Source organism: Eumetopias jubatus, unplaced genomic scaffold (genome assembly GCF_037043125.1).
Source record: "Eumetopias jubatus isolate StellerSeaLion01/CBP00866 unplaced genomic scaffold, mEumJub1_p1.0 scaffold_9, whole genome shotgun sequence".
NCBI lineage: Eukaryota > Metazoa > Chordata > Mammalia > Carnivora > Otariidae > Eumetopias > Eumetopias jubatus.
The window spans coordinates 52,532,515-52,560,268 of NW_028274815.1; the positions used below are offsets into that span (position 1 = coordinate 52,532,515).

General features: G+C 44.3%; 1 long non-coding RNA gene and 1 pseudogene across 1 annotated transcript; one reads left to right on the forward strand and one right to left on the reverse strand.

The window, feature by feature from the left end:
- Positions 1–334: 334 nt before the first annotated feature.
- Positions 335–27,502, forward strand: LOC148163533 (uncharacterized). Its single transcript, XR_015768941.1, has 3 exons — positions 335–455; positions 18,222–18,303; positions 27,419–27,502. It is a non-coding gene; the product is annotated as an uncharacterized LOC148163533 (long non-coding RNA).
- LOC114218951 (ARL14 effector protein pseudogene) lies at positions 3,222–3,769 on the reverse strand (annotated as a pseudogene).
- Positions 27,503–27,754: the final 252 nt, after the last annotated feature.

Here is a 27,754-nt window from a genome sequence, read left to right on the forward strand (position 1 = left end):
TTTCCTGTGCTTGTATAGAAATATACAAACATTTACACACATATGGAGATCTTTTCCACAAATAATGGATTGTACTATAAATATTAACTATTCAATTTGCTGTTTTTATGTAATAATTCATCATGAACATCCCTCAAGTTCAATAGACTTCCTTTTAAGTCATTCTTTCTAATGGTTATATAACAATTTATTGTATGGATGTACTACATTTTAGTTAGCCATCTGGCTACTGATAGACATTCCATTTGTTCTCAGTTCTTTGCTTCCAAAAACAATGTTATACATAAATTCTGCATAAATCTCTACATACTGGTACTTTCATTTCTCTAGGATGGAGTCACATACAGAATTGCCTGAGTCAAAAGGAATGTATGTGTCCAATTAGAGGTATATGTGGCGATCAATAATGGAAACTAACAGAGGCTTAAACAAACAAGGGTTACAAACGTCTGGAGGTAAGTAGTAATGGGTAGTGATTGAAGAACCAAAGCTCTCATATGTTTTTCTGTTCTGCTATCCTAAGTGTGTTAGCATTTTGTCCTCACACTTGCTTCCTCATGGTTACAAAATGGCTGCCAAACTCCAGGCATCAGTCATGTTTATATTCAAGGTAAAGGGGGGAAGGTAGTAACTTTCATAATTGTATCTTATATAAGCAAAGTAAAACAAAGGCCTTTCCAGAGATTTGTCAGCAGCCTTTCCTTTACATTGTCTTTTTTTTTTTTTAAGGAATTTATTTATTTGACAGAGAGAGACACAGCGAGAAAGGGAACACAAGCAAGGGGAGTGGGAGAGGGAGAAGCAGGCTTCCTATGGAGCAGGGAGCCTGATCCGGGGCTCAAACCCAGGACCCTGGGATTATGATCTGAGCCGAAGGCAGACACTTAAAGACTGAGCCACCCAGGAGCCCCTCCTTTACATTTTCTTGACCAGAAGTGGGTTATATGACACTGCTAGACTGGGAAATTGAGTAACTGGGAAAAAACAGTATTGTCCTGATGGTTTAAATCAATTACAATTTATCACCTTGCTTCCATAAACAAAATTATGATTCTACTGGAAAGGAAGAAAAAAGCTGTGGATATTGGGTAGGCAACTAACAGTGTCTACCATAGTGTATATTTTATTTTAATAGATATTGCCAGGACAGTTTACAAATAAATTGCAATAATTCACACTTCTTTCATAGATTGAGTGTTCATTTTCTGCATCCTTATCAACCCCATATATGAAAACTTTTTGTACTTTTACTGGTCTGATATATGAAAAAGCATACCAATGATGTTTTAATTTGCATTTTCCTGACAATAAGATTGAGCGTCTTGTCATATGATAATTGGTCATTTGGATTTACACTTCTCTGAATTATTATTCAAATTTTTAATTCATTTTTAATTGGCTTTTCTTTTCCTTATAACCTGTACAATCTTTTTTTTTAAGATTTTTTATTTTTTATTCGAGAGAGAGAGAGAGTACAAGCAGGGGGAGTGGCAGGTGGAGGGAGAAGGAGAAGCAGGCTCCCCACTCAGCAGGGAGCCCGACGTGGGGCTCGATCCCAGGACCCCGGAATCATGACCTGGGCCAAAGGCAGCCTCTTAACTGACTGAGCCACCCAGGCACCCCTAACCTGTACAATCTTTTTGTGTGATATTAACTGTTTTTCTGTCATTTGTATTACAAATACTTTCCCAAAATGTCTTTTGACTTTATTTATGGTGTCTTCTGCCATGTTTAAAAAAACTGTTATATGTGTAGGTGATTTTGTCTACTCTTTTCTTAATTGGTTCTGGATTTCCTGTCTTTTTTTTTTTAATCTTCCCAAAATTCAGCATTTATTACAGAGTACTCTAAATTAGATATACTTTTCTCGGTTAATATTTTGCATGCTCACTAAAAGTCTGGTCTCCTAAATAGGCATAATGAACAAATACAATAATAAAACTTTTTTTTTGAGGAAAAATAGGGAGAAGAAATATTTTAGCACTGAGATATGTAGATTATTTCCAAAATGGTTTAACACTCAACTACCTAGTTGTATCAAAATTAATTTTCTCTGAAGTAGGCACTGTCCCCAGCTACAGACAATCCTTGCCTTGTACAGTAATGTCAGACCATAGAAACGGCCATTCAAAGTAATCTTAATAATTGATGGGGGAAATGATTGTTCTGTGACCTTTAAAGATCTGTCAAAATATTAAAAACTCTTACCGTCAGTTATAAGTGTAAAATAAAATGAATAATTGTAATAAGTATTAGTACCCTATAATTTAAAACATCAGAAACATCGAGATTTGTGTTATCTCATTGTAAACAACTAATCGAGAGTAGTTTGAACGGTACTTGCCTTTTTTGTTACCTTATGATACTGAGTAAGCATCTTTTCTATACCATTGCAACTTGGCATACTCTTTTTAAGTTTGGATCCGCTTCTGCCATTTTATCAGCTGTGCTTTCAACATTGTAAAATCTCTCTACAATTTCCTTTACTGTGAATTTTTTTTACCATCACTTCCTTTGGGCCATTATTCATCCATTTCATCACAACTAGTTTCCCCATTTACATTAGGCGTGCCTTCACGAGGTTCCTCTAGCTGCAAATGAGAGAAGTACCGTGATTGGTCACTGATCGTGAAGCACATCTGTTACATAATGATCTGTGGACCAAATAGCTAGCAGGGGTGTTTGTAGTTCAGGTAGCTACTCAGTATACACCATGGTAACTGACATTTGAACTGTGCCGATGGAGGACCCCCTTTACCTACTTGTGGACATTGTCCCAGACAGGCTTAAATCTGACTGCTGAGTTCAGCCCATTTAAATTTACATCAAATAATGAACCTTAAAGCTCCCTAAATGCAACATTAGTGCACACTTGCATGTTGAGGTGGTTTTCAAATTTTCATCATTTGGCAGTCAACTTTAAAATGTATCTTAGAATGACAGTTTTAGAAATACAGAAGGGACCTTTGGGGAGCCTGGGTGGCTCTGTCAGTTGGGTGTCCGACTCTTGGTTTCAGCTCAGGTCGTGATCTTGAGGTGGTGGGATGGAGCCCACATCGGGCTTGCAGTCGGTGGGGAGTCTGCTTGAGATTCTCTCCCTCTCCCTCTGCCCCTCTCCTCACTCTCTCTCTCTCTCTCTCTAAAATAAATAAATAAAATCTAAAAAAAAAAAAAGAAATAGAGAAGAGATCTTTCAAGATCCGATAATTTGATGCCACAAATTATCCAGCATGTTTGTTATGAATGATTTCTCCTCCTTTGATTTCAATTTGCTCGTATAGCCGCTTGAGGTCTCAGCAGCACTGAGCCCCACGATTGGTGGGACCCCAGGCAGGACAAGCACAGACACGTCCTGAAAATCAGGAGACCCTGGTGACCATGGGCCTCACCCTTCGCTGGCGTCACTCACCTGTCAGAGCCAGCTGTTGCCTTCCTTGTGAACCTATTTTTTTCTCTTTTTCCAGTTTCTGGAGCAAATTCAGTTTGCTTTCGTGGGTTTGCAAATTGTAATGACCACAAAGCTTTAGCAGTTCTTCCATCTGAATCAGGTTTTCTTCTCTGCTATTCTTAGAATCAACATCCACACTGCCATTGATTATCTGTGTTCATTTTGGACAAAGTTTCCAGTCAAGTACAAGCTGTCTTCCAAATTTTGCACTCAGAAAAGGGGCGTCATCTAAGTCAATTACATGCAAATTTTTTGGCTAGTTTTTTAAGTATGTTAAATGAGTTACAAACATGACTTCTGCAAATCCTCAAATCTGCCCATGTACTAGGTTTCCTGTCTTGCTCAGGAAAGTCTTCCTTTTCTCCTTTAAACTTACAGCCTTAAAACTTAATATGAGACAAAAAAAACAAAAAAAAAACTTAATATGAGACAGTGATAAATAAAGCAATATAAGCAATGTAAGTTCAATATTTTCTTTATTTTACAGTTAATTCCTATGAACATGTTTTCATGGTCAAGTACCTGGGCATGTGATTAAGTCTGGGCCCCACCACTGTGGACTTTGGGCAGATTACTTAACTTCCCTGGGTCTCAGTTTCCTCATTATTGAAATGAGGGTATTATAACTGGAAGCTTGTACCTCTTAATCCCCTTCACCTAATTTTGCACAAACTTCCAGTCATAAAATAAATAAGTGACAGAGATGAAAAGTACAGGATAGGGGACACAGTTAATAATATTATAATAATGGTGTAGGGAGACAGATGGTAGCTACACTTAACTTGGTGAAGATTGTGTAAAGTATAGAATTGGAGTCACTATGTTGTGCTCCTGAAACTAATACAGCACTGTATGTCAACTATACTTTAATAATAATTTTTTTAATTTAAAAGTTTTTAATTAAAAAACTCAGAACAATTTTTTAAGATGTATTTATTTGAGAGAAAGAGAGAGAGAATGTGGGGGGGGGAGGGGAGGGAGAGGGAGAGAAGCACCTGCTGAACACAGAGCCGGACACAGGGCTCGATCTCACAACCCTGAGATCATGACCTGAGCCGAAATCAAGAGTCAGATAGAACCAACTGAACCATCCAGGCGCCCCCGAACAATTTTTTTAAATGAGGGTAATAACTGTACCTAACTCAGGGAGGTTTTGTGAGGCTTAAATGTATAAATTAATGTATAAAAGCTCTTAGCCCAAAGACTGGCCCATAGCAAATAATAAATAGCTATCGTATTAATTATTATTAGCAAGACAAACAATCTACATTACACATCTGTTTGTTTTGTTGGTGTCACCCTCATTGATCCCTGGGAATCGTGCTACATGCACACAACAAAATCTCACTCAACACAGGTGTGTTGTGAATGCTCTCTGAAACCCATTTCCGCTACCCTGTCAAGTCTCTGCTCAGGGCACGCGGTAGCGATGAGGGGAGCAAGCATTCACAGGAGGGCTGGGCCAGCCAGGTTTCACCATGTCAGCTGCCTAGGAGGGGCATTCCGACGTGGGCCCCGCGACTCCGCAGTCATTGCACAAGGCACCGGGAACACACCCTTGGGGAGACACACGTAGTCACAAAGCAGGTATAGTGTGTCTGCCAGGGCCCCCCACCCCTAAACCAGAGGGCAGTGAGAGGTGACAGACACAAGGATGAGACTCAAAGGGCATGTGACGACCTCGTTCCTGAGGGACTCTGGCAGGCCCTCCTCCCTGGGCCCCCTCCCCTCCAGCGGCCCCAGGGGCACCTGCCCCAGAGGGGACAGCTTGGGGTGGCGGGGGTGGGGGGCAGCTCACAGTGCTGGCTAACTGTTAAAAATTGCTGCTCAGGGACACCTGGGTGGCTCCGTCGTTAAGTGTCTGCCTTCGGCTCAGGTCATGATCCCAGGGTCCTGGGATCGAGCCCCGCATCTGGCTCCCTGCTCCGCGGGAAGCCTGCTTCCCCCTCTCCCACTCCCCCTGTTTGTGTTCCCTCTCTCGCTGTGTCTCTCTCTGTCAAATAAATAAAATCTTAAAAAAAAAAAAAAAAGAATTGCTGCTCAGCCGGCACCTCAATTCGTCCTTCAGGACTGGACATGGATTTGCCTGTATCCTTTCTTCTGCACCTAGCTGTGCCATCTGAGAGTAATATTAGCGGGAGGCGAATGTAGAAGCTTCCCACCCACTCCTAGCGCCCCTGAGGAGCCCAGGAGCATGTGGGGCTTATACCCACACGGTTTATGTCATTAAACGTTCCTAAAGGGATTAACACTCAGGGCATGATTTAAATTTGATTATAGTTCCACTTAAAGATCTGCCATGACTGGCTCAGCCTTGCTCCCCCGCCCCCCGCCTAGATTTCTCTCTCTGCCAGTTTTTACCCTTCCCTACACGCCAGCCGCTGCCCAAGCACGGCGTGCAGCCCTTCTACCGCCCGAGCATGACAGGTGACGTTTCAGTGAGCGAACGGAGCAACCAGCCAAGACTTGGGAAGGAGTTTTATTCAGACACAATTTGAATATGTAAAGTTACACGAGCCATTGCCTCCTCACTGCACTGAGATATCAGCGTTCAAAAGGAAGTTTGCAGAGAGATTGTAATGGTAAGGGGGAAATGATCATAATCTAACATCAGGAAAGATGACTGTAAGAGGCAATAAAAAAGACCATAAGGAAAAATGTTAAAAAATTAGTGCTTTGGGGGCACCTGGGTGGCTCAGTTGTTAAATGTCTGCCTTCTGCTCAGGTCATGGTCCCAGGGTCCTGGGATCGAGCCCCGCATTGGGCTCCCTGCTCAAGAGGGAAGCCTGCTTCTCCCTCTCCCACTCCCCCTGTTTGTGTTCCCTCTCTCGCGGTGTCTCTCTCTGTCAAATAAATAAAATCTTAAAAAAAAAAAATTAGTGCTTTTTCTGTAGTTAAATTTATTCCTAGATACTTGATTGTTTTGGTGCAACAATTGTACATGGGACTTTTTTAGAGAGAGAGAGAGAATGCGTGTGTTGGGGTGGGGAGGTAGGGGCAGAGGCAGAGGGAGAGAGAGAATCTCAGGCAAACTCTGTGCTGAGCGCAGAGCCTAACACAGGGCTTGATTCCATGACCCTGAGATCATAACCTGAGCCAAAATCAAGAGTCTAACGCGCTTTTTTTCTTGCTTTATTTTTTTAAAGATTTTATTTATTTGAGAGAGAGAGCACAGCAGGGGAAGCGGCAGAGGAAGGGGGAGAAGCAGGCTCCCCACCGAGTAGGGAGCCCAACGCGGGGCTTCATCCCAGGACCCTGGGGTCATGACCTGAGCTGAAGGCAGACGCTTAACCGACTGAGCCACCCAGGCGCCCCTGGGTTTCTAATTTCACTTTCTTAATTTTTTGTATAGCAGGATTGTGATTTTCATTTTCTTCTTTATGCTTTTCTGCATTTTCTATAGTGTTCTTTTTTATCTCATTTGCCTGTTTCTCACCTAGATCAGAATTCAGCTTCTGTCCCTCAAAAGCCCCTGCTCCTGGCTCCATCTCCCTGCATCTTCACCCCACCCCCCTGCACTCCTAACCCCAAATACCTCTATCACCAGACTCTGCTTCCCGCTGTGTTCCTATAGTGCACACGTGCAAGAAACAAAGGGATTAAAAATTTTTTAATCATGTTTCCGGCTTCTCTTGAGAAATCAGGAGACCTATCATACTGCTCCAGGATTCCCATTTGGCAATAACCACTTGGTGCCACCTATGGTCATTCCGTTTCCAGTTCACATTCCTAGTACAGCCTATTGTCCCTGCAACCTGGGAAAGCTGAGTATTAGGTGGTTTATATTTCAATAAGAACGGTTTTTCTTTTTCCATTCCCATAAGAAAAATGAACAACCAGGAGGTCCATCTGCATCAGGAAAAATTCTAGAGAGCAACTTTCCTCATAAAATGAAGCCTATTCCTACATGTTTATTATGCGAACAGGGGTCTGTTTCACTCATTTACATCACCTGCCTGACCTCTGACCTAGCTGATGGCCAAGATGCCTTCCCAGCTTGGGTGCTCATGATTTCTGGATGTGCTGGGCACTCTCTGGCTTAAGATAAGAATGAAAGAGAAGCTCCCTGACCCACGCACCAGCTCCTGACCCTCGTCTTCTCCCTCAAGCCAGCCTACGGGCTTGACCTTGGGGAAATCAGAGAAACAAATGGCACCTTCTGTGACCCCATTACTGCAAGCCAGGAAAGAGCCATCCCAGGGCGCCTGGGTGGCTCAGTTGGTTAAGCGACTGCCTTCGGCTCAGGTCATGATCCTGGAGTCCCGGGATCGAGTCCCACATCGGGCTCCCTGCTCAGCAGGGAGTCTGCTTCTCCCTCTGACCCTCTTCCCTCTCGTGCTCTCTATCTTTCATTCTCTCTCAAATAAATAAATAAAATCTTTAAAAAAAAAAAGTTTAAAAAAAAAAAAAGCCATCCCACCTGCACTGGGCTACATCCCACCTGCACAATAGTTTGGGCTCCTAATAACTGAAGACCCAACTAAAAGTGACCTAAATGAAGTCAGAAGCAGCCTTGCTGGGCATAGAGGTGAACAAATCACACCACTGCAGCAAGAAATAATGGGGACTAACTGGTAGGCAGATGACTCATTGAATTTTCCACATTACCTACACATGCTTCAAGGCCCACCTCAAGTTCATCTGCCTGTGAAACCCCACCCTGGAAAGTCCCCCAACTCCTTTGAACCAAGAGGGCTGATAGCCTGGATGTCTTCTTTGTAACTAATAACTCACAGCCTTGTGGCATTCCTTGAATGTGTTTGGCACAGAGACAAGTCAGTTCTCACAGAACATCATATGAATGAATGAATAACTGAATGATTATATGACTAAATGGATGGGAGAAGGATGTGACTGGAGGAAGCCGGCAGACCGATGCATTCACTCAGGAAAGGAAGAAAGGACCTAGACTAAACCAGGGATAACAAAGATGAAGAAGCGGATCATAGATCTTAAAGATTTGGTAGGATCTAGCCACTGGGGGAATGTGGGAGTGAGGAGTTGGAAGGAGTTGGCAGTGCCTACGTTTTCTACCTTGGACTCTAAGTCTGTTCATAGGAGACGGAAGTCGGGGGCTCCCACAGCCTTGACAGCACCTTCCTCTTACTGCATTGTTCACTCCTGCTTTGGGTACAAGAGGATGCTTTCTGAGGAATAAGCTAAGAGCCCAGTAATGAGATCAGAGTCAAGACTGTTGCAGTGAAGCAGAGACCGAGAACACACCCAAGGAGGGCTGATGTTTGGGTTATATGCCATCATGGAAACTCCCTGAATGCAAAACACTTGCTCAGGTCCTTGGCGAGAGGGGACCTCTCCGCTGCTGGGCTGAGCTGCTGTCATATTAACTCGGGTGCCAGAGTCAACGTCCAGGCAGAGGACATAGCTCCATAAATGAGCCCTGAAAAGTACTGAGACCACATGCTCCTGGGGAAGGCGGAAGAACGGTTCCAAACACTACAATACAAAGAGCCCCAAACTTTTCATTAAATGAAATCAGGCTGACCTGACCACTGTATTTTACATTTCTCTAGCTTAAAAAAAAAAAAAAAAAAGGAACATAGAGGTACTTGGAAGATCATACTCCACAATTTGAAGTGTGAGAGGGCCAGCATCAAAACTATCTCCCATTGAGTTGAAATGTCGCTGAGAATAGAAACGGAGACAAGGACTGGCACTTACAATGAGAAGGAACTTCCTTAAACTGAATGAAGCCCACCTATGGAAATTCGGGTTGGGGCACATTCTGGCAGAAGGAGTACGTACGTGTCAACCACCCTTCTCGAAAGACTCACCACTCAGAAATTTAAGGCTTTTTCCTTTTCATTGCCCCTTCAGGCTCGTTCTCTGGCCTCAACAATCTCTGTTCATTTTGCTCTTCTAAACTCACTCCTCTAATCAGGGTTGCTCATTTCTGTGGCTTGTTTCCTGTTTCTCCTTTTTTCTTAATTGAATTTTATTTTTATTGAAGTACAAGTAACATACAGTGTTGGATTAGTTTCAGGTGTACAACATGATTCAACAATTCCAAGTATTAGTTAGGGCTCACCACAGTAAGGGTAGTCACCATGTGTCACCAAACAACAGTATTACAGTGTTACTATGTTCCCTATGCTGGACTTTTCATCGCTGTGACTTATTGATTATGTAACTGGAATTTTGTGCCTCTTAATGCCTTTTATCTATGTCACCCTCTTCCCCACCCCCCACCTCCCCTCTGGCAACTACCAGTTTCCTTTGTTTAAGAGTCTGGTTTTTGTTTGTCTCTTTTTTCTTTTTTTAAGATTTTTATTTATTTATTTGTCAGAGAGAGAGAGGGAACACAAGCAGGGGGAGTGGGAGAGGGAGAAGCAGGCTCCTCACTGAGCAAGGAGCCCGATGCAGGGCTCGATCCCAGGACCCTGGGATCATGACCTGAGCCGAAGGCAGACGCTTAACGACCGAGCCACCCAGGCGCCCCTGTTTGTCTCTTTTTTTCTTTGTTTGTTTTGTTTCTTAAATTCCACGTTTAAGTGAGATCATATGGTATTTGTCTTTCTCTGACTTATTTCACTTAGCATTATAACCTCCAGATTGATCCATGTTGTCACAAACAGTAATATCTCATTATTTTTATGGCAGAGTAATATTCGTGTGTGTGTATGTACACCACATCTTCTTTACCCATTCATGTATGTACGGACACAAGTTGCTTCCATATCTTGGCTATTGTAAATAATGCTGCAATAAACATAGGGAATGCATATATCTTTTCAAATTAGTGTTTTCATTTTCTTTAGGCAAATACCTAGTAGTGCAATTGCTGGATCACAGGGTAATTCTATTTTCAGTTTTTTGAGGAAACTCCATACTGTTTTCACAGTGGCTGCACCAGTTTGTATTCCCACCAACAGTGTAGGAGGATTCCTTTTTCTCCACCGTCTCACCAATGCTTATTTCCTGTCTTTTTGACTTTAGCTATTCTGACAGGTGGAAGATGATCTCTCACTGTGGTTGTGATGTGCATTTCCCTGATGATGAGTGATGTTGAGCAGCTTTCGTGTGTCTGTTGGCCGTCTGCTTGTCTTCTTTGGCAAAATGTTTATTCAGGTCCTCCACCCATTTTTTTAGTTGGATTATTTGGGGGTGTTTTTGGTGTTGAGTTGTTTCCTGTTTCTCTTCGGTGGCACCTCCAAAATGCTTCAGCAAGGTGTCAGGAGCCCAATCTATGCCCAACACAGTAAAGAAATTGCCATGAATTTTTCTGCCATTCTGAATTCCCTTTCCCTGAAAAACAGGCAAAGGATATAAGCAAGCATATTACAGAAAAAGAAATACAGCTGGCCAATAACATATGCCCAACTTCACTAATAGAGACATGCAAATTAAAATAACAACATAGAGGTGCCCTGGGTGGCTCAGTCAGTTAAGCATCTGACTCTTAATTTCAGCTCAGGTCTTGATCTCAGGGTCCATTTCAAGCCCTGCTTGGGCTCCACACTGGGTGTAGAGCCTACTTAAAAAAAATAAAATAAGGGGTGCCTGGGTGGCTCAGTCGTTAAGCATCTGCCTTCGGCTCAGGTGATGATCCCAGGGTCCTGGGATCGAGCCCCACTTCGGGCTCCCTGCTCAGTGGGGAGCCTGCTTCTCCCTCTCCCACTCCCCCTGCTTGTGTTCACTCTCTTGCTGTCTCTCTCTGTCAAATAAATAAAATCTTTAAAAATAAAATAAATAAAATAAAAAGAATGATGTAGATCTTAATCTACAGAGTTGGAATGATGTCTAGGATATTTTGTTAAATAAAAACAAATTTCAAAAGAGTAAGTAAATGGGTTCCTTTTAAAAAACTGGGTTTATATACATGCAGAGCTATAGAGGTACACATAGGAAAAATAAAAACACTATAAAACAGTGATTCTTAAAGTGAGGTCCCTGTACCAGCAGCATCAGCATCATTAGGAAGTTTAATAGAAACAAAATTCTCAGGCCCCACCCAGACCAGCTGAATCAGAATCTCCAGGGGTGAGGCCCAGCAATCTGGTTTACAAGCCCTCCAGGTGATCATGCTCCCTAAACTTTGAGAATCGGTGTTCTAATAAGAGCATTTATCTAGTAAGAGGTAGAAAGAGAAGAGACCTAGCTGACTTGTTTATTCATTTCTGTGCTGTTGAAAATTTTAATTATGTTCATGAGGAATGTTTCTCAAAGTCATGTACACATCTTAGGAGGCTGTGCTAACTTATCAGTTGAATCAACCTCACGTTCTCTTGAAGACTATCCAGTGTGTAAAAATACAGACCTGTGAAAGCCAATAACGTAGGGAAATACTTCCAATACTGCATGGTTTCTGACATCAGTGGAGTCAAGTAAAACACAAGCATCAGGAATTGAACTTGGCTCTGCTGTGGGAGCTCAGGTTCTCTGAGCCTTAGTGGCCTCCTCTGTCACTGCGAAGTCAACAGCCACCTTGTCCCCTCGCAGGTCATGGGGAAGAGATGACAGGTGGAAAGCACACTACTAATTGTCATATCCTTAGCACCGAGGTATCTTAAAACACCGAAGCACCCTCAACAGCTTGATCAACTCATTCCGTTTTGCAGTAACATCATCGTTGCATAAAGCTGTCCCAGAATCACCCTCCCAGTAGCAAGGCTCTGCCGGAGAACCTTGACACAGACCTGCCAAGGTCACTTTTACTAGTGAAATGTGCGAAACCCTGATGAGCCAGTGAATAGGTGCAAATGATTTCTTCCCACCCATTCCCAAGCCCTCCGCCCAGGCGCCTCAAGCGTGTGGTGTGTCTCTTTTATGGCCTGTGAAGGTCCTCCCCAGCTCTCTCACCTCCCTGTCCTCAGACAACAAAGCAGGCTTTTCTGTTCACACAAAGTGCTTGTTGCTCTCTTGATCCATGAGAAAACATGGAGCTGAAGAACAATAATGTGCTACTTCTTTTTGCTCCAATAAAAAAAAAAGAGTTATGACACAGAAGCCTGGGGCCAAAGCAGGCTCACCGTTGTGTGTTTTAACAAAGAAATCTTTTCTGGATGCATAGTCCACGGGCAGATGGCAGTAAGTGAGTCGGTGCGGCATAGATCATGGAGTTGGGAGGCTCCTGCCCGGTCATTGGGACCTTGGTCTCTGGACCCAGTTACGTGCTCAGAGTAGCAGGGAGGAACCTGGCCTTCCATTTGGAAGGCCCCAAGCCCAGCCCCAAGGAAGAGGGTTGCAGAGGGCAGGAGCAGCTGGATGGAAGTGGAGGCCCCCGGGGCTGACCCGGCTCCCAGGCCTGTCCTGCCAGCCTTGCCAGGGTGTCTGACCACAGGGAAGCTGTTGGGGCAAACACAGGGGGTTCTCAGTATTCCCCACTGAGACACTGACCTGATGGGTTTGGGGAGGAGTCCAGGAATCAGCCTTTTTTTTTTTTTTCTTTTAACCTCTCTGAATGTTTCTGATAGGCAGCCAAATTTAAGAACATGTTTTCGAGCCATCTAAAACATTTCCCCTTTGGTGAAACCCTTACTGTCCCAGGCAAAACTGGTCTCACCACCCACCTTGGCCTTCTCCATTCTTCACGCAGGCCCCCTAAGGGAGCCTGTACCAACATGAAACTGGTTACTCCCTGACACTTTTCTCTCACCTGCTAAAATGAGTAGGGGTCAGGTCAACATGGTCCAACTCCAAGCTTTGCCACTGGTGAGGATTATTCTGAAATCCCTAAATACAGGCAGGTTCGTTGCGGTTTGTCTCAATATGCTAGAAATGAACAAATGAAAACCCGAGGATGTCACCGTCAGCCTTCGGAGTGGTTGTAACCCCCATTCTAACCTCAAGATGCCTCATGTGCCGGGCATAAAGCAGCTAGTTTCCATTAAATACAAGTGATCTTAATCTCTTTCCTATTTTTTAGATCAGAAAATAAATATAAATAGAGGTTCTGGTATGTTCTTCCTGCTCCCCAGAGGGTCATCCTCAGGGATCTCACACCCCACTTTGGAGAGCATTAGTGTAAAACACATAATGGGTGCCTCACACATAGTAGGTGCTGAGTTAATGCAAATTCTCTTCCCTGGGGGGGAACATGTTTGGAAAAAAGACATTTGGGATGTCATCCAGTCCTCGCGTCTCTGGGGAGTCTTGGAAGTTTATCTCTGTAGGCAGGGGCCTCAGAGAAGAACAACAAAGGGGCCCAAGTCGGGGGGGCACTTGAGGACTCTTGAGTCTGGCTTGTGTGAGGCCAGATCCTGACAGCAAGGGGTGAGAGTCCCTGAGTCACTCTACTGGGGTCCTCCCCATCAGCAGAAACAGCTCACCCGGATGGTCTTGAATTCTTGAATGCCGACTCTCCAGCAAAGAAGGCAAGACTGAGAAGAGAGCCCAGGTGCCCAAGCAGGCAATCTGGCCTGCCGGACAGCTGTCTTTGGCAGACAGGAGTCATGTCGGTCCCCGCACACAGGAGCCTCCCTCAGACTCCCAGCCACATACAACGTCCCTGACTCAGAAATGCAGCTCTCCTCTTTCCTAAGTGTCGTCTTAAACACAAAGTAGATGGAGACACTGCAGCCAAAGACACCAGCTTCCACATCCCCAGGTGTGACCGTGAATATTACGGGTCTTGCCTGCTGCTTGTGGGACCTGGACAAACACCACAGGCCCCTTTCTCCTCCTGCATCTTCCTCCCTGCGTAGGGGATGGAAGCCAGCCCTGTGGCTCCTCCGAGGGGCAGCCTGACGAGGTGTCTCTGTGCCCACACAGGAACAGCTCTGTGTGGCTAGCTGCTGGCCCGCGGCCTTTGATAAAGCCACACAGGGAAAAGCTCTTTCAGGCAACAGGTCTGGCTAACAGAGCGTTGACGGGCCCGCAGCTGTCCTGTGATGGCAAGTCATGGCCCCTCCCTCCAGCCCACTTCAGAAGCACAACTTAAATAACAGCTTTCATGTGAAGTTCTGAAGCGAGCCAAAGTTTGGGAAGCTCCGGGCTTTTAAGATGTGGCTTTCCTCCTGCTTTGAATGGTCTCCTTTGACTAACCCTAAACCAAGCTATCAATCAACAAAAATTTATTGAGCACTTACTATATTTTATTTCACTGCAACAAAACGTTTTTAAACATGCTCAAGTGTACCCAGCTATAAGCAAAGCTTCAAATAAAGAGAGACAAGGTGGAAAACAGAGGCACGGTCCCAGAGATGTCATGCACAGCATGATGACTCTAGTTAACAGTACTGTGGTGTGCGTTGGAAAGTTGCTGAGAGAGTAGATCTTAAAAGCTTTCCTCGCAAGAAAGAAAAACTTGCAACTATGTGTGGTGATGGGTGTTCACTGAGCTTATTCCAATAATCATCTCATGAGACACATATGTCAAATCATTATGTTGTACACCTAAGACTAAAACAATGTTATATGTCAATTTCATCTCAATTTGTAAAATAAAAATTTTAATAAAATGAAACATTTTAAAAAGAAAGGCGTGCGACTCCAGAGCTAAGAGAGACTACAGCTTAACCTCTCTTTCAGAGATGACAAAACAGGGACGCTTGGGTGGTGCCCTCGGTTAAGCGTCTGACTCTTGATTTTGGCTCAGGTCATGATCTCAGGACAGTGATCTCGGGATTGTGAGATTGAGCCCGGAGTCAGGCTCCCTGCTCAGCGGGGAGTCTGCTTCTCTCCCTCTCCCTCTGCCCTTCCCCTCGCTCATGTGTGCTCACTCTCTCAAATAAATAAATCTTAAAAAAAAAAAAAAAAAATGACAGAACAGAGGCTCAAATAGTTAGCTAACATGCTCCAGGGCTTCCAGCTGGTCCCAGCTAGTAAACGGCATTAGAAGTTGAATCAGGGACTTCTAGAGTGGGGGTGGACATCCCAGTAGGTTTTATCCAGCCAGGCTTCAACTCCAACTTGCTGATTCCTAGATCCTTCCCCAAGATACACTGATGCAGGCGGTCTGGGAGAGGCCCAGAGATCTGCATTTCTAACAGCCCCTCCACAAAGGCGCCCTCACACGCATAGCTGATTCGGCTGCGGACAGCATTCTTTGAGAAACATAGGTCTAGTCCAAATTTCCAGGAAAAGCAAATTTCCAGGAAGCCATGCCACCTGAGCAAGCTCAGTGATTAGACTATACACACTTCCTGAGAGGCCGGCACACTCCACTGCTGGAGGGCTCTCAGCATTCAAGAGTGTTTCCTCCTATAGTAATGTTCGGGAGGTGCTTTCAGGTCCTAGGAAGACATGTGCTCAGGTGACCCTCAGTGATAAGGCCACGTGCAGAAGGAAGGAGGGAGGACGTCCAAGACAGGATTGGGGACAGGACTGTAGGGGTCCCCCATGGGGAACTGCAACAAGAGCCAATTGCCATCAGGTGCAGGAAGAATTCCCAGGGACCCAGCGGGTTGTCTACCGTCAGAAGTGGGCTTTCGTTCTTCCCAAGAGAGAAAATTTGGGTTAACTTGTCGTCATCCTTGATTAATATGCATGCAATTTGTAAATAAGGATGCATTTACTAAAAAGATGCTGAAAATATTTTACTGATACAGATGAACAATTTTTAAAATTGTGCAGAGTAGAGCTTTAGAGCAATGATGAATGAAACGAATCCCTCTTTCACGTGATATTTCTTAATATTTAAAGACCATAGCCTGTCCTTCCTAAGTCATTTCTGAAGATGCACCTTCAGTTACTTCAGTCAGATCGGGCTAACCCTTCACCTTCACCTTGCTAGTTACCATGAGATGGTATTTACCATCTTACTATTTACCAAGAACCAGGGCCATTCACTTCTATCACAGGTTCTTAAAGAACTATGCACAGGAACATGCCAGGAAAATCCTTCTCTTTAATTCAAGTAGTCATTCGAAATAGGTTTATTGAGTACCTTCTATGTGCAGTTCCTGCGTAAGCACTGGAGATACAATGATAAGACAGGAAAAGCCCCTGCTCTCTCTCATGAGCTTACTACATTCCAGTAGAGGAAACAGGCAAAAACAAACAAACAAACAAACAAACAACAAATATATAATGTTGTATACAAATGTAAGTGCTATGAGAGAAAAAAATAAAGCAGGATTAGGGGCTGTAAAGCCATGGGGATGGGTGGCTATCTTCGATAGGATGGGCAAAGAAGATCTCACTTAAAAGTTAATTCTTAAGATCAGAACGCAGTGAGGGAGAGACATGAGACTATATGAGGCAAGTGTGTTACACATAGAGAAACAGCCCATGCAAAGACCCTTAGGGAGGAACTAGCTTGATTTTGAAGATAACAATGAGGCCAGTTTGTTAGAGGGCAGAGGGGGGAAGGAGATGAGATCAGATGGGCTGCTTGAAGTCACCAACGATGCTTAATGTGAGCAGTAGTGGAGAGACAGACGGTGAGCTAACCACTCAAATCCCAGTGAAGAAGGGGGAATGACTGAAGGTGGGTCAGTGACTTTAAGAAAGAGGGCTAGCCTGTGATTAGAGTCTGACGGCACATGCTTCACCGCAACTGCAGGGTTTTGAGGAAGGAAGGAGAAACTGCCTGGGAGTGGCATGAGGAGCAAGGAGGGTCCCTACCCAGCTTCCGCACCGTGGTGGGCCTTAAGAAAGGTGCACAAAGGACACTGTCCTCGGGAGACAGCCAGGTTTTCCTGAAGCAAGGTCAAGTTCCGTTCAGAGCACAGGTTGCAGTCACAAGCAGTTTTTCTGGTGACAGATCAAGAGTTCTAGAAGGCTTAGTAGGAGGACTGGGGGCAGAGACAGGGAGAAGATTGGCCAGATTGGGAATATAGAGAGCCACCTCGCAGAGGTACGTTTTCTGGGTGGTGATGCCCTGGGAGTCTCAGATTTCGGGTGGAGCCTGCCAGAAACAGGAATGCAGGCTGATGGGATTGGTCTTCCTATGTTTGAGGGAAGGTGAATTTCCATCTTGGGACTGGTCTCTCCTAGACATTATAGTAGTGAAACAGGCTTGCTAGGCTGTGGAGACAGTGGTCTTCCCCCTTACCAAGAACACACCACTCTGTCAGCCTCCCTCAAATCACCTTATTCAGTCACACTTTTGCCCCAAGCTCCAGTTGGTCTCCTGCTGAGCTGGACTGAAGTGTGTGCAGCTATGAGCCTCCAGCTGTGAGCCTGAGGGCCTGTCTTAAAACCAAACGGAAGCTGCCTCCTGGGCCCTTATTCCAAGGCCCACACTTAAACTCAGTCCTTTCCAGAGACAGAGAGGGCTCAGAGTGGAAGGTCAGAGTAAATCCGATCCACCTCGGGCGTTTCCAGCTTCCCAGGCAGGCAGAAGCTGCTGGAGCGTCTTCTCACACAGACCCCACAAGAGAAGAACAAGCCTCCTCCAAAGAGAGGCCAGGCCCCAGCAAGAAGGCCCTGTGAGTTCTTTACCCATGAGCCACATCCCGGCAGAGGGGAGACCAAGGTGGGGGAGACCGAGGTGGGGGAGGACATCTTGAGCATGCCCTAGAGTAGGAAAGAACTGCCTTTGGCTTGTGTACTTAGAACCCTGGAATGAAATGCAGGGTCCCAGCACACAGGACGTGCACTGCCACTGTCCATTCAGCCCAAGATTATGAGCTGTGGGTATCTCAGTGGCCAAGCTCAAGGGTGCAAGAAGTACCCCCTCTTGATCTTTTATGACTTGGTTTCTGATTCCATGCCCCCTTCCCAACAGCATGGCCGAAAATGTAACTTGGTTATCCTTGGTGTGTTCTCGGTGTGTTATGTCAGAGTTCCAGGATATCATGTAGTCAGCTCCAGGATATCACCGACCTAAGAGTAGAGGGACCCATTGGTCTTCAGCTGTCTGTTCCCACAGGTTCCCCTGAAAGGATCACTGCCTCCTGTTCCCATGGCTGTCTGGACCCAGGGACTCCACGCTGAGACCATGCCACACAACGGTAAGTGATCCTTTCTGGAGGGTCCATGCGCGTGGAGTCCAGCTGTTCTCTGGGGTCCAACTGCTCTCTACTTCTTCCACCCCCTGTCAGTCTGGAAAAATCTCTCGCTTGGGGGAGGATACCAATCTTCCCTGACTCTGCCCTGAATTACCCTCCTCCCTTTGAGCTCCTCAGATCGAGTTCTCCTAAAAGATTAGGCTTTCTGGAAACTACTTGCTTAAGTGTACAAATGGGTAGGGGGAATATACAGGGTAAAAATAATTAGTATCTGAAAATGTTATCCAGCTACTATCCAGTATGTTATATAGCTCACGTTCAACTTGATGTCATCAAAGTCCTTCACATCTTTTTCAAGTGTACTGTTGTGAAGAGTGATCCCCCACATCATACTGATTATTTTTTAATACACTGTGTGACTTAACATCTCACCCTCTTGAATTGCCTCCTGTCAGTTTCAGTCAGTTATTATCAGGATGGACTTTCAGTTTGATTCTGTGACCCGACATAGTATATAAGCCACCGTTCTATTCTTCTGGCTCCGTTCTAACACACAGGATTTTTCACATTTCAATGTTGTGGAAATCAAGATATCATCTTACTGTCAATGTCAAAAGAAACCTAACCAGCTACCAAGCAGAGAAATAAATTAGAATGCTGCCTTTATTTGCCGTGCACATGGGAAATTACCCAATGCTTAGAAGTGTTTGTTCACCTGACTCTTACTTCAGTTGAACATTTGCATTTTTAGTGCCATTCACTCTTTTAACTTAGGTCTGTATCCCTAAATACCAATCAAAAGACCTTTGAAAAATGACCACATCGTGATAAAGCACTGACACAGAAAAGCTGTGTCACAGAAAAACTTTTTTTCTGTGACACAGGAAAAACTTTTCCTGCCACATTTAAAGTAGCTCGGTTAAATAGTCCCTCGGAATAGACTAGAATGTCCAAAGCTAGGAGAGATTGGGGTGATCAGGTGTTACCTGTTGTGAGGAATTATCCAGGAGATGATGAATATACATCAGTCAAAAGACATTTTTTAATTTCCAGTAATATTAACTCAATAAAACTGAGAGTTTAACTAAATTAGGCAGCTTAATAGGCAGGCAGGTCTTCTATACTGCCCCTCACGCTTATCTTCTTAGACCTCAAGGTCCAAGATCTCCAATTATGAACAACCAGCACCACCGCCACCTTCAGGGTATGTTCTGCTCAGCCTTAAACAATTATGGTGGCCTCCATCCCCCAGTAGAGATTGGTTTCAGATGGGGCTGGTGACCCCATTTTTGCAATGAAGAAGGGGGGAAAAAAGCATGAAGCTTCTCAGAAAATTCCTCCTTCCTAAGAAAAAGATTGAGAGACAGCCCCTTTCTCTCTGGACTTGCTGCGTCTGGATGCAGTACTGGAACTATTTCACCCCGCTGCCAGCAGCCTGAAGAGGAAGCCGGGAGAGTCCGGATGGCGGGAGCAGAAAGATGGACACAAGCTGGGACCTTGATGACATTGTTGGGGGGCTGAATCAACGAGCCCTGAAGTGTGTTTGACCTCAGAACTTCCAAATATGTAAGATAATATATTTCCCGATCGCTTACACTGGGGATGGGGAGAGGGAGGGAGCCTACCCCTGGGATTGCTATCCATGGAGAAAAGTGACTTCAAAGAATCATTAAATTTGGAATGTAACAAAATATTTTGTTTGGGTTTTCAAAAACTCTGTTGTCAAATTAATGATGCGGCATTGATTCCTTTCAAATAGTTTGTAAGTTTGTTTTGATACCAGTTGAAATGCACATAGAATTTCCTTGAAACTTGACATCATGATTTGGAGGTTCAGCCGGAAGACAACAGAGGTAAAATAGCAAAGAAATATTTGAAAATGCAATTTGTTTAGTATTCACCTTATCAGATATTAAAATAGGCTACAAAAGTACAAGATCAAACACAATGCGGTATGGTAGAGAAACAGACCAACAAATTGGCAACGCAGGATAGAAAGTCCAGAAACAGGCCCAAATTCATACAAAAATTAGATATGTGATTGTAAATCATCTCCAGTAAATGGTATGAGGCACCTGGATAAACCTTTAGGGGCAGAGAGAAGAACTATACCCGTACCTTATACCATATGTCAACATAAATCACAGACAAAGATTTAGATGTAGAAAATGAATTTATGAAGTAGAAAGTAAATATACTTTTATCTTGGTGAAAAGTAAAGCTTTGTTAACATGATACCAAGGCAAAAACCATAAGAAGAAAAAGACCAATTAAATATGACTAACATCTAAAATATTTAAATGCACCTGAGTGGCTCAGTGGGTTAAGAGTCTGACTCTGGATTTCGGCTCAGATCATAATCTCCCAGTCGCAGAATCAAGCCCCACACTGGGTTCCAGATTCTCTCCATTTCCCTCCCCCTTTGTTTCTCCCCCAACTCGTGCCCTCGCCCTCTCTCTCTTGCTCTTTCTCAAATAAATAAAATCTTTAAAAATCTCAGGCGCCTGGGTGGCTCAGTCAGTTGAGCATCCAACTCTGTCTGTTTCAGTTTCGGTCGGGATCTCACAGTTGTGGGATCAAGCCCTGCATAGGGCTCTGTGCTCAGTCCAGAGTCCGCTTCAGATTCTCTCTCTCTCTCCCTCTCCCTCTCACTCACTTTCTCTCCCTCAAATAAATAAATAAAATCTTTAAAAAAATAAAATATTTAAAAATCTCCTCATAGGGGAAAAAAACCCTTAGCTAAAATTAAAAGTTACATAACAAACTGGAGAAAATATTTTCAATATATATGGCAATCCATCTACAAAATGTTTATACCAATCAGTAAGAAAAAACTAGAAAGGGAGCAAAAAATGTAACTGACAAAAGAAAAACATGCGAATGGTCAATAAATGGCAAACATTCCACTTCATAAATAATGAAAGAGATGCACTTTAGAGCCGTGACCAGGATGGATATGCAGCAGGTGTTTCCGCTAAAGCCATACTCTCTATTCATGCAGCATAATACCTCCAGACTCGTTAATAAAGAGGTGCTGCCCAGAGCCCCTGAGTTCCCCCACCCCTCTGGCTGCCCTGGCACCCTGCTTCACACCCCCATGATTAAGCAACTAAAGGGTAGATGTGTGACCCCCAGGAGCCTGCACCCTGCCATGGCTGACATCTGCTCCCTGATAGCCCACCCCTGCTCCTGACATATTGCATAATGAAATTTGTAAATACAAAATAATAATAGCAGCAGTAATACCGGGTGTTGGTTAGGGTGTGGGGAAATGAGTATTCCCCTACTCTACCTGAGGAAATGTAGTTTGGCACAACCTTCTTGGAGGGCAACTTGGCACCAGAATAAAAGCCGTAAAAAGAGGGTATTTCCTTTGACTCTGCAATTCCACTTCTAAGAATTTTCCTGAGGAAATAGTGTAGGGCGTATATGAAAATATAACTGCAAAGTGAAGACCGACCCAAGTGAAGATCAACCTCCAAAAACTGAAGAAGTATATGTTCATATGAAAGGGAGACGGGGAGTTTCCACCATCAAGCTGTCAATTTTAGGCAGAAGGCCACCCATGGTGCGAGAGCGGGGAGCACAGACCCTCTTACATGAGCTGCTAATAGAAATGGGAATGGACACAAGTTGCCTGAAGAGCATAAGACATTGTTTTAAATGCACCTTCAGCTATTCCTCTTCTAGAAAGTTATCCTGAGGAAATCATGATGAATGTGGGAAAAATTTCACCGAGGAGGTTGTTTGTCAAAGTGTTTCTATTAATAATAATTTAAAAAGTGTTTCTTAGGGCACCTGGGTGGCTCAGTCATTAAGCGTCTGCCTTCTGCTCAGGTCATGATCCCGGGGTCCTGGGATCGAGCCCCGCATCGGGCTCCCTGCTCCGCGGGAAGCCTGCTTCTCCCCCTCCCACTCCCCCTGCTTGTGTTCCCTCTCTCGCTGTGTCTTTCTCTGTCAAATAAATAAATAAAATCTTAAGGAAAAAAAAAACCCACTACAGATATAACTGGGTATTACCTTTTTGTGGGAATTTATGAAAATACTTTTTAACAAAAAGAGCATCCCTACACTTGACCATGGAAAAACTACCTATAATTCCTTTGTTTATTCCTTTTTAAAAAAAAATTATTATTTATTTATTTGAGAGACAAAGTGAGAATGAGCACTGGTAGGGGGAAGGGCAGAGGGAGAAGCAGACTCCTCACTGAGCAGGGAGCCCAACACGGGGCTCAATCCCAGGACCCTGAGATCATGACCTGAGCCAGAGTCAGATGCTGACTGAGCCACCCAGGCATCCCTGTATTCCTTTTCTTTTAAGATTGATTGATTGATTGAATTAAGAGGGAAAGCATGAGCGCAAGTGGGGAGAGGGACAGAGGGAAAGGATCTCAAGCAGACTCCCCACTGAGCTCAGAGCTGGACTTGGGGCTCCACTGAGATCATGAACTGAGTGGAAACCAAGAGTCACCGAGGTGCCCCTCCTTTGTTTATTCCTGAGCCCTATATCCTCTCTCTAAACTCTCCCCAGTGCCAAGGTGACCTTTATTTTTCAGTCTTCAGAACAGAACCTCGTTAAGAATCATCTTTGAGAGTCTAGAGCCAGGTGCTGACTAACTCCAGCAGATGGGTCATCTTCTCCTCCAGTACCTATTGCCTGGCCCAGAGCCCAGGGTTGCTTTCTGGGGACAGTTAACTTTTCCCACAGGATCCAAGCTAAATGAAAACCTACCCCACTGGTGTTTCTTTATCCTCACTAATGCCTTCTTTGGAGCATTCTATGGGAATAGGATCTTAGAAGTTTCTCAGCCATCAAAAGTCTCTTTCATATTTAAAAAGCAAATATGGATGGTTTAGGGGCACTTGGGTGGCTCAGTCAGTTGATTTTGGCTCAGGTCATGATCTCGGGGCCACAAGATCAAGCCCCAAGTAGGGCTCCACACTCAGCACGGAGTCTGCTTGTCCCTCTCCCTCTGCTCCTCCCCCTCCCCTCACTCGCTCTCTCTCTCACTCTCTGAAATAAATAAATAAAACCTTCAAGAAAAAGAAAATATGGATGGTTTAAATAGAAAGTCAATCAGGAACACTCAAATGAAATCAACCAAATTAGAATATTTAAGGGAGAGGCTTGTTCAACAAAAAAGAGTATTTAATTTTTATAATCTAGTTCTTAAAAGTTGAAGATGAGGGAGAGACACTTGGAAACCTTGGATTTCTCACACTGATGCTGACTTTTTTCAGGCCAGACCTTAAAGATCAAAACGCTGCAGTCTTCCAATGGGATGTGCAGGATGATATACTCAAGACACTGAGCCACTGTCTCTCTCCCTGCAGCTAGAGCTGAGTGTTGCAAGCACATTGTTGCCAAGGGCCTCCCCTACACTCAGAAAGAAATTACACAGACTTATGTGTATCAGCTTTTTGTGTATTTATACAAATCAGCAAATAATATATACATATCACATAATATAGTCCATGGATCTTAGGCCATCTCAGCTTGAGATCACAATAATGGGATGAACCACCCCTACCCAGACAACCACTTAACCCTCCTTAGCTTCCTTTCTGGCTGGAGGCAAGCCTGTCTTCTACAGCACTCTCAGTGGTCACCTATCCCCCAGTGTCTCTTGCTGTCCCTGAGGGGGCGTCACTCCTGTTCTTTTGAGTTCCTTGGTATCAGCCATCCTGACTGAAAAGGATTGTTGTCACTTTTTGATGATACCCAAGTGTGTGAGGGCCTACACCCCAACCTGGTGGTCCAGGGAAACACTCTCCTCCAGATCAGACTCTGGGTGACCCTGGACTCTCATCTATGGCAGCTCTAACTAGAACACTCTTAGGTTTACTTGATCTTCCTGTTTTAGGGCTTTATTCCCAGGGCTCTAGCCTTTGACTCTCCCCCTTCGGTGAGATTCGTCAGGCCTTCCATAGTAGACTAGCTCTGCCAATCTTAAAATTATACTTACTTTCAAATTCTCTGCACATATTGAGGTTAGGTCCTAATTTAGGAAGACCTGCTATTCAACACATCCTAAACAATGCCCATTACTTTTGAGCCAAATATTGTTTCCAGGACCTCCTGGACATGGCTTACCATCCCGTTTAGCCAAACCCAAGCATCAATCTCCCTTGAGACTAATTAGGTCTGCCAGATCAAGTTGATTTGTTTAGCATTTTTACCTTTAGGAGTTCACTCTCCCTCTATACTGCTTGCTTCTTGTTTTTCAATATCGTTACGCACGTGACATGGAAAACTTCCTTGTCACTGGTATCTGACTTTTGGTGATATTGGTTTCACTGCAGCAATGCTTAAGTTGTAGTAAAAGGGGTTGGGGTTTATCGTGTTTAAAGGAATGCTGATGAAAGAGACACTCCTTACTGTCTTGATGATTGCAGCTTTGTAACATAGCTTGAAGTCCAGAATTGTGATGCCACCAGCTTTGGTTTTCTTTTTCAACATTCCTTTGGCACAAAAACAGACACATTGATCAATGAAACAGAATAGCGAACCCAGAAATGGACCCTCAACTCTATGGTCAACTAATCTTTGACAAAGCAGGAAAGAATATCCAGTGAAAAAAAGTCTCTTCAACAAATGGTATTGGGAAAATTGGACAGCCACATGCAGAAGAATGAAACTGTACCATTTTCTTATACCATACACAAAGATAAACTCAAAATGGATGAAAGATCTAAATGTGAGACAGGAATCCATCAGAATCCTTGAGGAGAACACAGGCAGCAACCTCTTCAACCTCGCCTGCGGCAACTTCTGGCTAGACGCATCTCCAAAGGCAAGGGAAACAAAAGCAAAAATGAACTATTGGGACTTCATCAAGATAAAAAGCTTTTGCACAGCAAAGGAAACAGTCAACGAAACTAAAAGGCAACCTACTGAATGGGAGAAGATATTTGCAAATGACATATCAGATAAAGGGCTAGTATCCAAGATCTATAAAGAACTTACCAAATTCAACACCCAAAAAACAAATAATCCAGTCAGGAAATGGGCAGAAGACATGAACAGACACTTCTCCAAAGAAGACATACAAATGGCCAACAGACACATGAAAAAATGCTCAACATCACTTGGCATCAGGGAAATACAAATCAAAACCACAATGAGATACACACCAGTCAGAACGGCTAAATTTAACAAGTCAGGAAACAACAAATGTTGGCAAGGATGTGGAGAAAGGGGAACCCTCTTACACTTTTGGTGGGAATGCAACCTGGTACAGCCACTCTGGAAAACAGTATGGAGGTTCCTCAAGAAGTTAAAAATAGAGCTAACCTACAACCCAGCAATTGCACTACTAGGTATTTCCCCAAAGATACAACTGTAGTGATCTGAAGGGGCACATGCATCCCAATGTTTATAGCAGCAGTGTCCACAATAGCCAAACTATGGAAAGAGAGTCTAGATGTCCATTGACAGATGAATGGATAAAGAAGATGTGAGATACACACACACACACACACACACACACACACACACACACACACCATGGAATATTACTCAGCTATCAAAAAGAATGAGATCTTACCATTTACATTGAAGTGGATGGAACTGGAGGGTATTATGCTGAGCAAATTAAGTCAGTCAGAGAAAGACAATTATCATATGGTTTCACTCATATGTGGAATGTAAGGAACAGTGCAGAGGATCATAGGGGAAGGGAGGGAAAACTGAGAAGAAATCAGAGGGAAACAAACCATGAGACACTATTTTTTTTTTTTAAGATTTTATTTATTTGACAGAAAAAGACACAACGAGAGAGGAAACACAAGCAGGGGAGTGGGAGAGGGAGACACAGGCTTCCTATGGAGCAGGGAGCCCGATGCGGGGCTCGATCCCAGGACCCTGGGATCATGACCTGAGCCGAAGGCAGACGCTTAACGGCTGAGCCACCCAGGCGCCCCAAACCATGAGACACTCTTAACTCTAGGAAACAAACAGAATTGCTGGAGGGGAGGGGGTAGGGGGATGGGATGACTGAGTGATGTCCATTAGGAAGGCACGTGATATGATGAGCACTGGGTGTTATATGCAACTGATGAATTACTAAACTCTACTAATGATGTACTGTATGTTGGCTAATTGAATTTAAATAATAGTAAAAAAAGAGACATTCCTTTTCCTCTTCAAGACATACAGCCTTTTCTCTCTAGCATCACTGTTTTGACTTCGGTGTAATCTGTTTGCATTTCTGCTCTCTGCTCCCCATGGGAAGCACGGTCACGTTCTGCGCCCGCCTCCTAAAAGCACACTGGGACAGCTCCCTGCCTTGGCCACCGGCCTCACCCCTCCCGGGCTCCAGCCCCACCCTCACCACTCCAGCCCCACCACCACTCAGCTTCCTCTACCTGGCAGCTTCCTCTTCCTCTCATCTCTGTGTGTTTCCAGTAACGGATTGCTTGCTTAGTGAGCTGAAATGAACTTCGAATGCTTGTTTAAAATGATCTGTCAATAAAACATGTAGCTTGAAGTGCTTCATAAACTCTAAAAATTCCTGCACGGGCAGCATCAGCCTGTTGATTCATTTTTTGGCCTCTTAACAACCACTCCAATCTGTGGCAACAACTGAAAGACAGAAGACTCCAGTCCCCAAGCACCAGGGCTTCCTCTGGGTTTGACTTCAGCCTGAGCTCTCTTGAGCTACAGAAATCTGCATCCCTTTCTCCGAGGCAAGAACCTGAAGGAACTTTCTCCATAAATTATTAAGAACCCCTCCAAGCTCCACTGGGGACAAACCAGTTTGAGAGCGGGCATCTTGCTATATGGAGGCAGACTGACAGAGGTGTCAGCTGTAGGGCAGGCCTACTTTATATTTCTTTGCCTTCACCTCCTGGAAACCCCACAGGCCCTATAGAGAGATGGTGAATGTCCAGGATGGAGCATGAACCAGTTCATATCACATGACACATATTCTCCTTACAATGTAATATAATGTTGACACTCCTCCATCAAGAAATGGAGTCTGTATTCCCTCCCCTTGAACTTGGGCAGAACTTTGAACTCCTTGAGCAATAGAATGGGGTGGATTGATGCTACATAACTTTTGAGGCTAGGTCGTAAAAGTCACCATGGTTTCCATCTGGCTCTCTCTCTCTCCAGACCTATACCCTGGAGTCCTGAGCTGACATGTAAGAAGTCCACCTACCCTGAAGCTGCCCTACTGGAGAGACCAGATAGAGAGACCATAAGGAGAGAGAGGTTAGAGAAACCTTAGCTCCTTGAATCTTCCCAGCAGCAACCACCAGGCCTGTGGGTGGGCGAGTGAGCGACGTTTCAAATGATTCTAGCTCCAGGCTTCAAGCTGCCCCACTGAGGTGAGTCGCCCCGCTGTGCCCTGTCTGAGTTCCTGACTCACAAAATCTGTGATCATAATAAATGGTAGTTTACACCACTAAGTTTTGGAGTAATTTGTTAGGCAGCCAAAGCAATTGGAAC